Source organism: Calonectris borealis, chromosome 22 (assembly GCF_964195595.1).
Source record: "Calonectris borealis chromosome 22, bCalBor7.hap1.2, whole genome shotgun sequence".
Classification (NCBI taxonomy): Eukaryota; Metazoa; Chordata; class Aves; order Procellariiformes; family Procellariidae; genus Calonectris; species Calonectris borealis.
Window position 1 is genome coordinate 4,217,279 of NC_134333.1, and position 12,376 is coordinate 4,229,654.

Genomic DNA, 12,376 nt, shown 5'->3' on the forward strand with positions numbered 1-12,376 from the left:
AACAGAAAAAGCAAACCTAATACAATCCTCTGGGTGTAGATAAATTGTAAAAAAACAATCTTTGAGATCAATAACTTTTAAATGCCATTCATCAGGGATCATGGTAGGATTTGGGGTCCCGGGCTGCAAGGCCCCCATGGATACCATAACGGCATTAATAGCTCGCAAATCCTGTAACAATCTCCATTTTCCTGATTTTTTAGGTATGACAAAAATAGGCGTGTTCCAAGGACTGGTGGATGGCACTATGTGTCCTAATTGTAATTGCTCCTGTACTAATTCCCAAGCTTTTTCTAGCCGCTCACCTTTCAAAGGCCACTGATCAACCCACACTGGCTTGTCTGTAAGCCAAGTCAGTTTCAGGCGCGGCTGTACTTCAGTGGCCTTCATTAAAAATGTGTCGTAAGTGCTACATTCCATTGTTGCAACAGATCACGTCCCCATAGGGTACATGGGACATTTAAAACATAGGGTTTCAGCATGGCATGTTTATTTTCCGGACCTTCCACCAGTAAAGAATGCAAGCTCTGCCATGGTATTTGGGTACCACCAACTCCGGTAACGGCAGCAAAAACTTGTACTAATGGCCAATCAGAGGGCCATTCAGATCTCTGAATTATCGAGACATCCGCCCCTGTATCCACCAGTCCAGTAAAAGCACGGCCATTTACTTTACACATCAACATAGGCTGACCCGTAGTTATCTTTTGAGTCCAGAATATTCGAGGCAAACCTGTGCTTCCAAATCCTGCTGACCCCCTCTGCTGGCCTGATATAGGATCTCCCTTCTCCCTTTGAACATTAGGTAACAAAATTAGCTGAGCAATGCGCTCCCCTGCGGGAATAGTACACGGAGGAGTAGGAGTCCAAGCCATAATTTTAATTTCCCCAGTATAATCAGTATCAATCACCCCAGGAAGGACAAAAAGTCCTGCCTTGGAGGTTGAGGAACGTCCTATCAATAAGGCACAAAACCCTGCTGGTAAAGGGCCGTACACTCCAGTGGGGAGTATGTTAACAGATTGATCTCGTATTACTGTTGATTGGCTGGTGGCCAGATCCAACCCGGCGCTTCCGAGTGTAGCTGGCTTAAGGGCATGGACGGTTGGCAATTGTTGACATTTGCTTCGTGTGAATTCACCGCCCAGGTTGAGGCTTGAGCCACCGGCCTTGAAATCGGGGTCCTGTTGAAGGTTCTCGGGGCGCCGGACCTCGCGCCCCTCCTCCCGTTTCCCTGCATCAGTCCTGGGAGCAGGTTACCATTCTTATCAAATTTGGATCGACATTGGTTACCCCAGTGATATCCCTTCTGACAACGAGGACACAGCTGAGCGGGACCTTTAATTTGGCCCTTTGTTCCTCGTCTTGCTCTGGGGCAATCTTTTTTAATATGACCTTCCTGGCCACATACAAAACACTTAGTCGCCGCTCGAGCCACCGTTAGTTGTTGAGCCAACGCCGCTGCTAATATCTCCGCTTTAAACTGTTCTGACCCCACATTTTGACAAGCTCTGATCAAATCAGTTAAAGTCTTTGCCCGATTCCGAATGGGATCTATAGCTTTTCTACAATCAGAATTAGCATTCTCAATTGCAAGCTGAAAAAGCAACAACTCGGCGGCTTCAGGAGACTCTATCTGACGTTGTATTGCAGTTTGTAATCGATCTAAAAATTGCACATAGGGTTCTTGTGCCCCTTGCCGGATCGTAGCAAATGATGATTCCGGCTTGCCAGAATCCGGCACTCGCCTTAATGCTTTCATAGCCAAATCAGCCGCCTGTATAAGCAGTTCACGGGGTAAGGTGGCTTGTGCAGCAGGTGACGCCCAATTCCCTTCACCTAACATTTGATCTCGCCCATAGGGTAGTTGCAAATTGTCCAAATTGTCTACTACCTTTGCAATAACAAGTTCACGATACTCAAAAAACCACACAGAATACTGCACCGCTGACAAAACAAGGCGTAATACAGACTTCCAATCTAAAGGAGTCATCGTATAAGATTCCCCTATTGCTTGCAGTAAGTTTATAGTAAATGAAGCCTGTAACCCGTACTCCTTTATCGATTTGCGCACCTCCTTAATCACCTCATATGGTAAATGAGCATACTCTGGTGCTCTGCCAGGTTGATAAATTACAGGCATTGCCTGGAGAAGCGTTATATCCCCCTTTTTTAATGCCTCTGTACGACACTCATCAAAGGACAGCCTTGGCGCTACCGTACCTAAAGGCTGATATGTGGGGGGGGTGCGCGGATCCCTGCAGCGGATCTCCTCGGGTGGGGGGGAGGGGGCAAATGGTGGCGGTTTCATGACGGACAACCGAGAAAGTGTCTTTTGTCTCTGTCGATGTAAGATTTCATCCGCCGTTGGTGCAGATGCAGCCATTGCTTTAACTGGTGAAAGTGGAGGGTATAAATCAGGCTCTCGTTCGGGGTCTATCGAGCCCGTGTCAAGGGGATCGTCTGGCTCCGAATCATCCTTCAGAGGCGGGGGCTCCGCGTGAGGCATTACAGTTTCATCAGGAGCCAACAGTTCAAACGAATCTCCCCCATCTTTTGATTCTCCCCCCGGTATTGCTGGATCAGTCACATTTTGCAACACCTGTTCGGCAGGGCATAACTTTTGCAGAGCCGTATACACAACTCGCCAGGTAATCAATATTCCCTCTGGAACTTCTAGTTGCAAAATCTGTTTAGTCTGTAATTCCTCACCCACTTTTTGCCATTGCTTTAAATCATAACACCCAGCCGTTCCTACAGAAGGGAACCAAGGGCAGTGATCCCGGACCCACGCAAGGAGTCTCACCAATTGTATTGGAGCGACCTTAAAACCTTGTTCCTTTAAAATACGTTGAAATATTTCAAGTTGAAGCTTTTGTGACTGAGATGCCGACTGCCCCATGACCAATGTATAAAGTTCGTATAACTTCCCCGCGGCTGCTCACCTGAATCGTCCTGCGACCGGTGATGAATCGAGCTCGATATGTTGATCCTCCGTTTATCCTCCGTCCAGCTCAACAGGGGTACACCACCGGATATTTCTATTTCCTTTCTTCAAGACCTTCTTTCTTCAGGTCGTTGTCTCCTTTTTTCTTTTCTCTCTCAATCGTGCCCCACGTTGGGCGCCATTTGTGGTGTATGGTTGCACGGACTCTCACATAAACATGCACAGAATCATTTATTGTTACAATACAGGAGAATATATCCTTTACCATAACGGGGAGGTCCCGCTGTCTCCCCCAATCATCACCCAATTCGTATCCCTTATTAACTAAGAAAAACAGTCTCTCTTCCTTTTGGCAAAGATCCACACGACTGCTCTCAGATCCGCTTATTCTCACGGTTAACCAGTTACATAATTCTCTTGATGTTTTTCAGTTTCCTTACAGAGGAGACAACTAAGCCAGGTGTTCAGGTCTTATCTCAGGCTTATGTGCGCGTCTGCTAGTTCTCAGCGCACAGGCCGAATTCCTGTCTTATCTTGGCCGAAACTCCCAACTCCACAATTCTTCTCCACATTTTGTCACTTGGGAACATGGTAAATTAATTTCATGTTTTTGTGAATAAAGTGATTCAGAGCTCAGCCTTGCCCAGAAGGGCCTCCTGCCAGCATGCCAAGAGAGGAGAACTGTACTGGGTTTCTCCTCCTAGCTCCCTCCTCTCCCAAAGCCTAGAGCTCATGGGGAACAGCTTTGGTGCTTGAACCGCGGAAATTTGGTTCTACAAAGACAGCCGATATCTTCTGCACTGACCTATCTGTGAAACATTGAGAGGGAATGGGCTGGAAAAGAGAGGTGATAAGGGATGGATGGTTGGGGAAAGAAATGCAGGTGAACGGGGTCTGAGACAACCAAGGGAGCAGGTGTTTCTTCTCTGTCATCAGTTCTCATGCAGGACCCTTGCTAACAGAGGCAGAAAGAGCTGAAGCAAGCAGGTCATCAGCACAGTAGCTCCCATTCACAGCTTTCCTCCCACATGGTCTTTGGGGTCTCCTTGTTCACTGGAGACTACAGCAGGAGGGTTGGTGGGCTGTGCTCTGCCCATGGCTGTAAACCTGCCACTAGTTCCCAGGTACACAAGCACAAAGGCCAATTGACATCATTGCCCACCACCCTCTGAGGGGAACAACAGTGGGAGAAAGAGACTGCTCCTGATGGCACAGATACAAGCAGAAAAAAAGCATGTAAATGACAAATGCTCATGGCACTTCTGATTACCATAGTTGTTGCAAAACCAAAAAGACCTTGGCTGGCTTCCAGACACCCACCCAGCTGCTTGCTCTCTATTTCTCCCTCCTCTATGGGACAGCACGAGAAAGTAAGATTGTCGTGGTTCAACCCCAGTTGGCAAGGAAGTACCACACAGCTGCTCCCTCTCCTTCCCCCTGATCCCGGTGGGATGGGAGAGAGAATCGGGAAAAAAATGTAAAATCCGTGGGCTGAGATAAAGACAGTTTAATAGGACAGCAAAGGAAAATAAAATAATAATAATGATGATGATGATAAAAGAATACACAAAAAGTGATGCACAATGCAATTGCTCACCACCCGCCGACCGATGCCCAGCCCATCCCCGAGCAGCAATCGCTGCCCTCTGGCCAACTCCCCGCAGTGTATATAGTGAGCATGATGTCATATGGCATGGAATATCCCTTTGGCCAGCTTGGATTATCTGCCCTGGCTATGATCCCTCCCAGCTTCTTGTGCACCTGGCAGAGCATGGGAAGCAGAAAAGTCCTTGACTACTCAAGCACTACTTAGCCACAACTAAAACACCAGGGTGTTATCAACATTATTCTCATACTAAATCCAAAATAGAGCGCTACACCGGCTACTAGGAAGAAAATTAATTCTATCCCAGCCAAAACTAGGACAAAGGTGAGAAAGGTTGTGGGTCGAGATAACGATAGGGGGTTTACTGGCCAATTACCGTCACAAGCAAAACAGACCTCACTTGCGGAAGATTCATTTAAATTATTACCAATGAAAAATAGAACAGGATGGTGAGAAACAGCAAAAAAAAAAACTAAAATACCTTTACTCCATCCCCATCTCACAGTCCCAACTTCCCTCCTTCATTCACTGCTCTTCTATTCCCTCAACCCATAAGCAGCGTGGTGGGATGCAGAATTGGGGGTTGCGGTCAGTACACAACAGTTCATTTCCACACAAAGAGGGACTTGTCCTGATCTGCTCATGAAAAAGCACCAGGGTTTTAGTGATTTGCCCTAAATCACATGTCCCTGCCTTCACAGACACCGTTGCTGGGCACTCAGATTCATTTTTTTATGGGGGACATGGAAGCCCTGGTGCTGGAACACCAAAGGAGTTTGACCCAAAGCTGTTTGACTCCCCCTGTGCCGTGCAGAAAGTCTGTCCTATATCTCACAGCAGAGCAACATCTGCACCCCGGTCCCTTTAGTCCAATACCCATTTGGTGCAAGGTCTCAGCCTCTGCTTCTGCCTCAGCACCAGGCTGATGAGCTCCAGAAGTGCATTTGGATTGTCATGGACATGAGGAGCCTTAGTCCCATCCCAGTCACCAGCAACACTACATCATAAGGGAATACATTCAGGGATGATGGCCCGCATAGGTGGGCAGGCTTTCTTGGCCTTTCTCCCTGTACATAAAGCAAGAAAGGGAGGGCACAGGAGGCAGAGACTGCATTCAGTTCTCTGGGCACCTCTCTGCCAGGCCAAAGGCTCCACCATTCAGCTGTAGATGGGCTCCTTCTGGCAAGGGCAACCTGCTACTCTGCGGTGCTCATGGACACACCAGGGCAGAGTCCCCCTGCCATGGCCTGCACATGCCCTCATGATGAGGCTCACCCAAGTACAGACTGACACACGTGTGCTCAGGCGTGCCTGCATGGAACCATGCAAAACTCTGTATGCTCACCTAAAACCAGGAAAACAGCAGCAACTGTGGACTCTGCTGAGGAGATGCTGGGGACCACATTGGCAGAACAGGACTCAAGTACCGCAGGGAAGGACCGGGCCCCAGACATGCTCATGGTGATGCCTGAGGAGCCGCAGAGTCTACACAGAGAGGGATGAGGCAAATGAGCTCAGCAAAATTGTCCTGAAACCACTAGTGTTAGCGTTGCAGCAGTGTCAAACCCTCCCAGCAGAAGCCCACCTGCGTGCAAGAGTGAGCGACCACCAGAGAGAGATCGAGGGAGCAAGAGAAGAGGATATGGCATCTCCTCTCACATGACAGTCCTTGGGCATCTGGACAAGAAGCATGAGAGCGGTGCCCATTTCCTTGTTTCCTTGACAACTGGGTCACAAGCAAGCCCACAGGAATGACCCAGGTGCACATCACGTGCCTGCATGGGATGCCACCAGCACTTGAGCTGAGTCTTCTGCCTGCGCTGATGTGTTTCTGCCCTGGAAATCCTCGGGCCTCTCATCCCAGCACTTACGGAAGCCTTCATATGGGAAAGCATGTGACATAAGGCAGGAAATGAACAGGTAGGAAAACCAGAAGCAGGAAACCAGAACACAGCCCATACCATTAGCTGGGATGTTTTGCATTTGACATGAGCTGGTCAGAAAATTATTACTTCCACAAAGGGTGCTTCTGGGCCTGAGGCAGTGCAGGACTACTATAAAAGGCAGCCCTGCTCTCTGCTCTCTCATCCACTTCTCTCGCCTCCTTCTCCTTGGGAGTCTGGTGAGTGTGAAGCCTCTTCTCCTCCTCCTTCAAGACCAGGTCTTTCCTCCCTGTGTGTCTCAGCTGACAGGGGCTGTCCTAGCCCAGGGCTGGGAGCTGCTTCTCATGGGAGAGGGAAGGGGAGAGCAGGTCTTCCGCAGAGAGAGGCTGGGACTTAGTGAGGTGTCTCCGGGGCTTTGAGCTGGGCAGCGTATGCTGGGCCAGGAGGTACCTTGACTCCACTGTGATTGGATGCAGTGCTGCTCCCCATGTGTCCTCGTTTTCTGCTTCCCCCTGCCCTCTCTCCCAGGTGCTCCTCTGACCCAGAGACATGTCCTGCTACGAGAAGTGCCAGCCCTGCGAACCCTGCCAGCCCTGTGAACCCTGCCAACCCTGCCAGCCTTGCCAACCCTGCCAGCCCTGTGGCCCGACCCCGCTGGCCAACAGCTGCAATGAGCCCTGTGTCAGGCAGTGCCAGAGCTCCACTGTCGTCATCCAGCCCCCTCTCGTGGTGGTGACCCTGCCCGGCCCCATCCTCAGCTCCTACCCACAAAACACCGTTGTGGGATCCTCCACCTCTGCTGCTGTTGGCAGCATCCTCAGCTGTGATGGAGTGCCCATCAACACTCCGTGCTGTGACCTCTCCTGCATTTACAGCCGCTACTGCGGCAACAGATGTCGGCCCTGCTAGACCTGCTGGCAACATCCTTGGGCAAGAACCTCCAAGACCTCAGAACATGGTGCTGGACAGGAGATAGAGTTTCAGGGCATTGTATTTAGAGCTTTGGGACTTTGTTTCCTTCTTCTACTCTCTTCTCTCTCTTCCTTACCTTTCCTGTTGCCACCTCCCAACGCCAGCCTTGTGGGGACATCTTGGCCTCCCTCCCTCTGCAGGGCAGGACACCCTGCAGGAGTTCCACCGCATCTTAGTGGCTGCCCCTCGTGCTCCCTGTGAGCCACCTCCTTTTCTTCTTTAGACTCATTAAAGTTGTGCTGCATTCAAGCCTGGGCCTCCGAGTCCTCCTTCCTTCTGTGGCAACTCTTCCAGTCTGCTGAGGGAAAAAGGGGGAGGAAGGGGAGGGTGGGACTCCCTGCAGTGGATTTTGGTTTGTGCCCTTGCCCTTGGAGCTGAGGAAGACACCACTGGTTGCTCCACAGCTAACGGCCATCAGTGAGAGGATGGCTCCAAAGGATGGCAGGAGTGGGGAATGGAGACACAATAATGCCTGGGGACAGTCCACAGCCTCATCTCTGCTCCCCTCCGTTACCCGATCTAGTGTCCATGGCCAGCACACATGGGACAGGCAGACAAGATGGGTACCTCACACAGTCTGCTTCGAGGAAGCGGAGGGTGGGACTCCCTGCAGTGGATTTTGTCACTTGGGAACATGGTAAATTAATTTCATGTTTTTGTGAATAAAGTGATCGTAATTGCTTCCGAGGAATGTTCAGCTTAGTAGGTGTCCTACCATAGTTTATCTTCCTTGGGCAAAGGCAATGGCTGCTCTCACCCAGTGTTCTCCCCTCTTCCCAATCACACTTGATGAAATCTCCGCTCATGGTCTATATTATAGCTAAGAGGCACCTGGAGCATCTGAAGTAGGCAATTAAGAATGAGGCAATTAAGAAACCAATGCACCCAGGAATTACCACACATACAATGAGGTGCAACGGGAGTCAGCCATTTCATGGAAATGGTCAGTTCCAGCAAAACAGAAATGTTGGTCAGAAATCTGCCAGGTCCTCTGTGCTCTGGTCTACTACCAGGCATGGTCAGACCTTCTTCTGGGGTAAATGGGTTCTGTCAGTCGGCAACAGGGGTTGGTTTGTCCCTCTGACAGCAAGAGAAATAGGAGATTCAACTCACCACAGCTTTCTTCCTTCACTCTTGTCTGGGCAGCTGATTCCTTTGGTCATGTAGTGGGCCACGGCAAAGGAGAACAAGACACCTGTAACTGATCTCATTGCCCTGGGCTTCCCAGACCTCCCCAGGTGGGCACATGGTCCCATGTGCCATTATGTTCTCCATGTATCCTCTTACCCTGGTGGGGAATGGCTCCTCATTGTCACTGCGTGGAGCAATCGGCACCTGCAGACCTTGCTGCATTTCTTCTTCCTCATCAGGTTTCCTTTGGGGAGATCTGGTACACCACCACCGTTGTGTCAAAAATGATGAAGTCTTTCTTGTCATCAGGAAAACCATTTGTGTTGCCTGCTGGCTGGCACAGTCAGTTTTGCCCTTCTTCCTGGCTATCACCGAGGTTGTGATCCTCTCAGTGATGTTCTTTAATCGTGACGTCACCATATGCAAACCGCTCCGTTACACCACTTTGACGAAAAAGAAAATTTGCTTCCTGCAAGTTCTGGTAGCGTGGGCATTGGGTTTGTGGTCACCTTCACCCAGGTGGCTCTATTGCTGACTGGCCGTTCTGCATCAAGAAAGCCACCGCTAGGATCCACGTCCCCCGACTCAGCCTCTGCTGACCCTCACCCAGCACCTCTTGCCATGTACACCTTGTACGTGTCGAAGATGACCAAAGGGCTGGAGAACCTGCCCTATGAGGAAAGACTGAATGAGTTAGATGTTTTCTCCCTGGAGAACACAAGGCTTGAGGGGGACCTCATCACAGTATTCCAGTACTTAAAGGGTGTCTACAAAGAGGATGGAGGCTCTCTCATCCCAAGGAGCCACATGGAGAAGAGAAGGGCTATGAGTACAAGTTGCACCGGGAGAGGTTTCATCTCAACAGAAGAAATACATTTTTTACAGGAAGAACAATCATTCACTGGAACAACTTCCCCAGGGACGTGGTAGAGTCCCCATTGCTGGAGGTTTTCAAGGTGCGATTGGACAAGGTGGTGGATAATGTCACCTAGGCTCCCTTTCCCATGAAAGGTTGGACCAGATGGTCTTTCAAGTTCCCTTCCAACCTGGACTATTCTATGGTTCTATGATCCTCTCAGTGATGTCCTGCAATTGTGGTGTCACCGTATGCAAACTGCTCCACTGCACCACTGTCAAGTGAATGAAAATCTGCATTCCAAAAGAGTTGATTGCAATTGAGACTAGCATTTTTTGCCAAGACAATGACATGCTGCATGGCTAATATCCTCTTCATTTCTTACACTTGTTCACCTAAAGAGACCTAGACTGCAGGCAGGGAAGAGCAAAGCGGGACATGAACATGTGAACTTCTTCTCTAGAAGGCTTTTGTTACAACCAAGAGAAATGAGAACCCCCAAAGGGTGAGTCAGCAGGTCCATATTAGACTTCTCTCTAAGGTGGCAGGTACAGGTACCCAGAGGAGTGCATTGATCATCTGGGTGTTCTAGGTGATAGCTCTGTTGTGTGTTGAAGGGCTCCATCCTGGGGTCCATTGCCTGGGCCCAGGGCAGAGCGTGGCCTTGGACCCATGCTGGGGCTGTGCCTTCCTGGGCTTAGAAGCAGTACTCCTTCCCCCAGCGTAACTGCCCAGACTGGTCCTGTTCCCTGCAGAGCGCAGCATGGGAAGAGCGCACAGCCCTGCCCTTCGGTGTGCCCGTGTGGTTCCCAGTGATGTGCAAGGTCTGTTGGAGGAGAGATCTCCAATGGCCAGGGACGATGGTGTCTTTGCCCCAAACTATGGGCAGGAAGAGCATGAAGGGAACCTCACGTGGTTCACAGGGTGCTGTGTGCCTGAGCCTTTATACTGACCCCAGCAGTGCCTTCAGAAGTTCCTTTTCTCACCCAGGAGACCACCGATACCTGTTTGCCCAGGGCTGAAGGCCAAGGTCTAAAAAGAAATTTTCAAGTATGCTTATGAAAAGCATACCTAAATGTTGACATTAATAGTGAAGCCACAAGTCATTTGGATAAGGAAGATGGACACCTGAAACAAGCCATGAGAAGGCAGGGGTCATTGGACCGCATAGAGCCCAAGTCGCTGTGGGGATGCTCTGTGCACTGTTGCCATCTGCCCAGTCACCATCCGCCTGTAAATGGGGTGGTGGCCAGAAAATGGGTCTTTGGTCACTGGGTGCTCTCCTGGAGCTGCAGTGGCCCATGGGGGTGTTGGGTTGACAGGGAGTGGGGACTCCATTGTGTAGCCTGAGTGTGGCTGATAGCAGTCCTAACTTGTGAATTACCTCAGCCCTGCATATCTGGAGAGCTCCTGGGCCCTGCCAGGTACTGAAGGACTGTATGAGGTACCTATCTCATCTGCCTGTGCCCATCTGTGCTGGCCATGGACCCTAGATCGGGTAACGGAGGGGAGCGCAAGGCAGAGATGAGGCTGTGGACTGTCCCCAGGCATTATTGTGTCCCCATCCCCACCAGGGATGTGTCCCCATCCCCACCAGGGGGTCCCATTATTGTGTCCCCATCCCCACCAGGGTAAGAGGATACATGGAGAACATAATGGCACATGGGACCATGTGCCCACCTGGGGAGGTCTGGGAAGCCCAGGGCAATGAGATCAGTTACAGGTGTCTTGTTCTCCTTTGCCGTGGCCCACTACATGACCAAAGGAATCAGCTGCCCAGACAAGAGTGAAGGAAGAAAGCTGTGGTGAGTTGAATCTCCTATTTCTCTTGCTGTCAGAGGGACAAACCAACCCCTGTTGCCGACTGACAGAACCCATTTACCCCAGAAGAAGGTCTGACCATGCCTGGTAGTAGACCAGAGCACAGAGGACCTGGCAGATTTCTGACCAACATTTCTGTTTTGCTGGAACTGACCATTTCCATGAAATGGCTGACTCCCGTTGCACCTCATTGTATGTGTGGTAATTCCTGGGTGCATTGGTTTCTTAATTGCCTCATTCTTAATTGCCTACTTCAGATGCTCCAGGTGCCTCTTAGCTATAATATAGACCATGAGCGGAGATTTCATCAAGTGTGATTGGGAAGAGGGGAGAACACTGGGTGAGAGCAGCCATTGCCTTTGCCCAAGGAAGATAAACTATGGTAGGACACCTACTAAGCTGAACATTCCTCGGAAGCAATTACGATCACTTTATTCACAAAAACATGAAATTAATTTACCATGTTCCCAAGTGACAAAATCCACTGCAGGGAGTCCCACCCTCCGCTTCCTCGAAGCAGACTGTGTGAGGTACCCATCTTGTCTGCCTGTCCCATGTGTGCTGGCCATGGACACTAGATCGGGTAACGGAGGGGAGCAGAGATGAGGCTGTGGACTGTCCCCAGGCATTATTGTGTCTCCATTCCCCACTCCTGCCATCCTTTGGAGCCATCCTCTCACTGATGGCCGTTAGCTGTGGAGCAACCAGTGGTGTCTTCCTCAGCTCCAAGGGCAAGGGCACAAACCAAAATCCACTGCAGGGAGTCCCACCCTCCCCTTCCTCCCCCTTTTTCCCTCAGCAGACTGGAAGAGTTGCCACAGAAGGAAGGAGGACTCGGAGGCCCAGGCTTGAATGCAGCACAACTTTAATGAGTCTAAAGAAGAAAAGGAGGTGGCTCACAGGGAGCACGAGGGGCAGCCACTAAGATGCGGTGGAACTCCTGCAGGGTGTCCTGCCCTGCAGAGGGAGGGAGGCCAAGATGTCCCCACAAGGCTGGCGTTGGGAGGTGGCAACAGGAAAGGTAAGGAAGAGAGAGAAGAGAGTAGAAGAAGGAAACAAAGTCCCAAAGCTCTAAATACAATGCCCTGAAACTCTATCTCCTGTCCAGCACCATGTTCTGAGGTCTTGGAGGTTCTTGCCCAAGGATGTTGCCAGCAGGT

The 12,376-nt window shown here is 50.4% G+C and overlaps 1 pseudogene; it reads left to right on the top strand.

Moving 5' to 3' along the window:
* The first annotated feature begins 6,541 nt into the window (after positions 1 to 6,541).
* Positions 6,542 to 7,345, top strand: LOC142091779 (feather keratin Cos1-1/Cos1-3/Cos2-1-like; annotated as a pseudogene).
* The last annotated feature ends 5,031 nt before the right edge of the window (positions 7,346 to 12,376 follow it).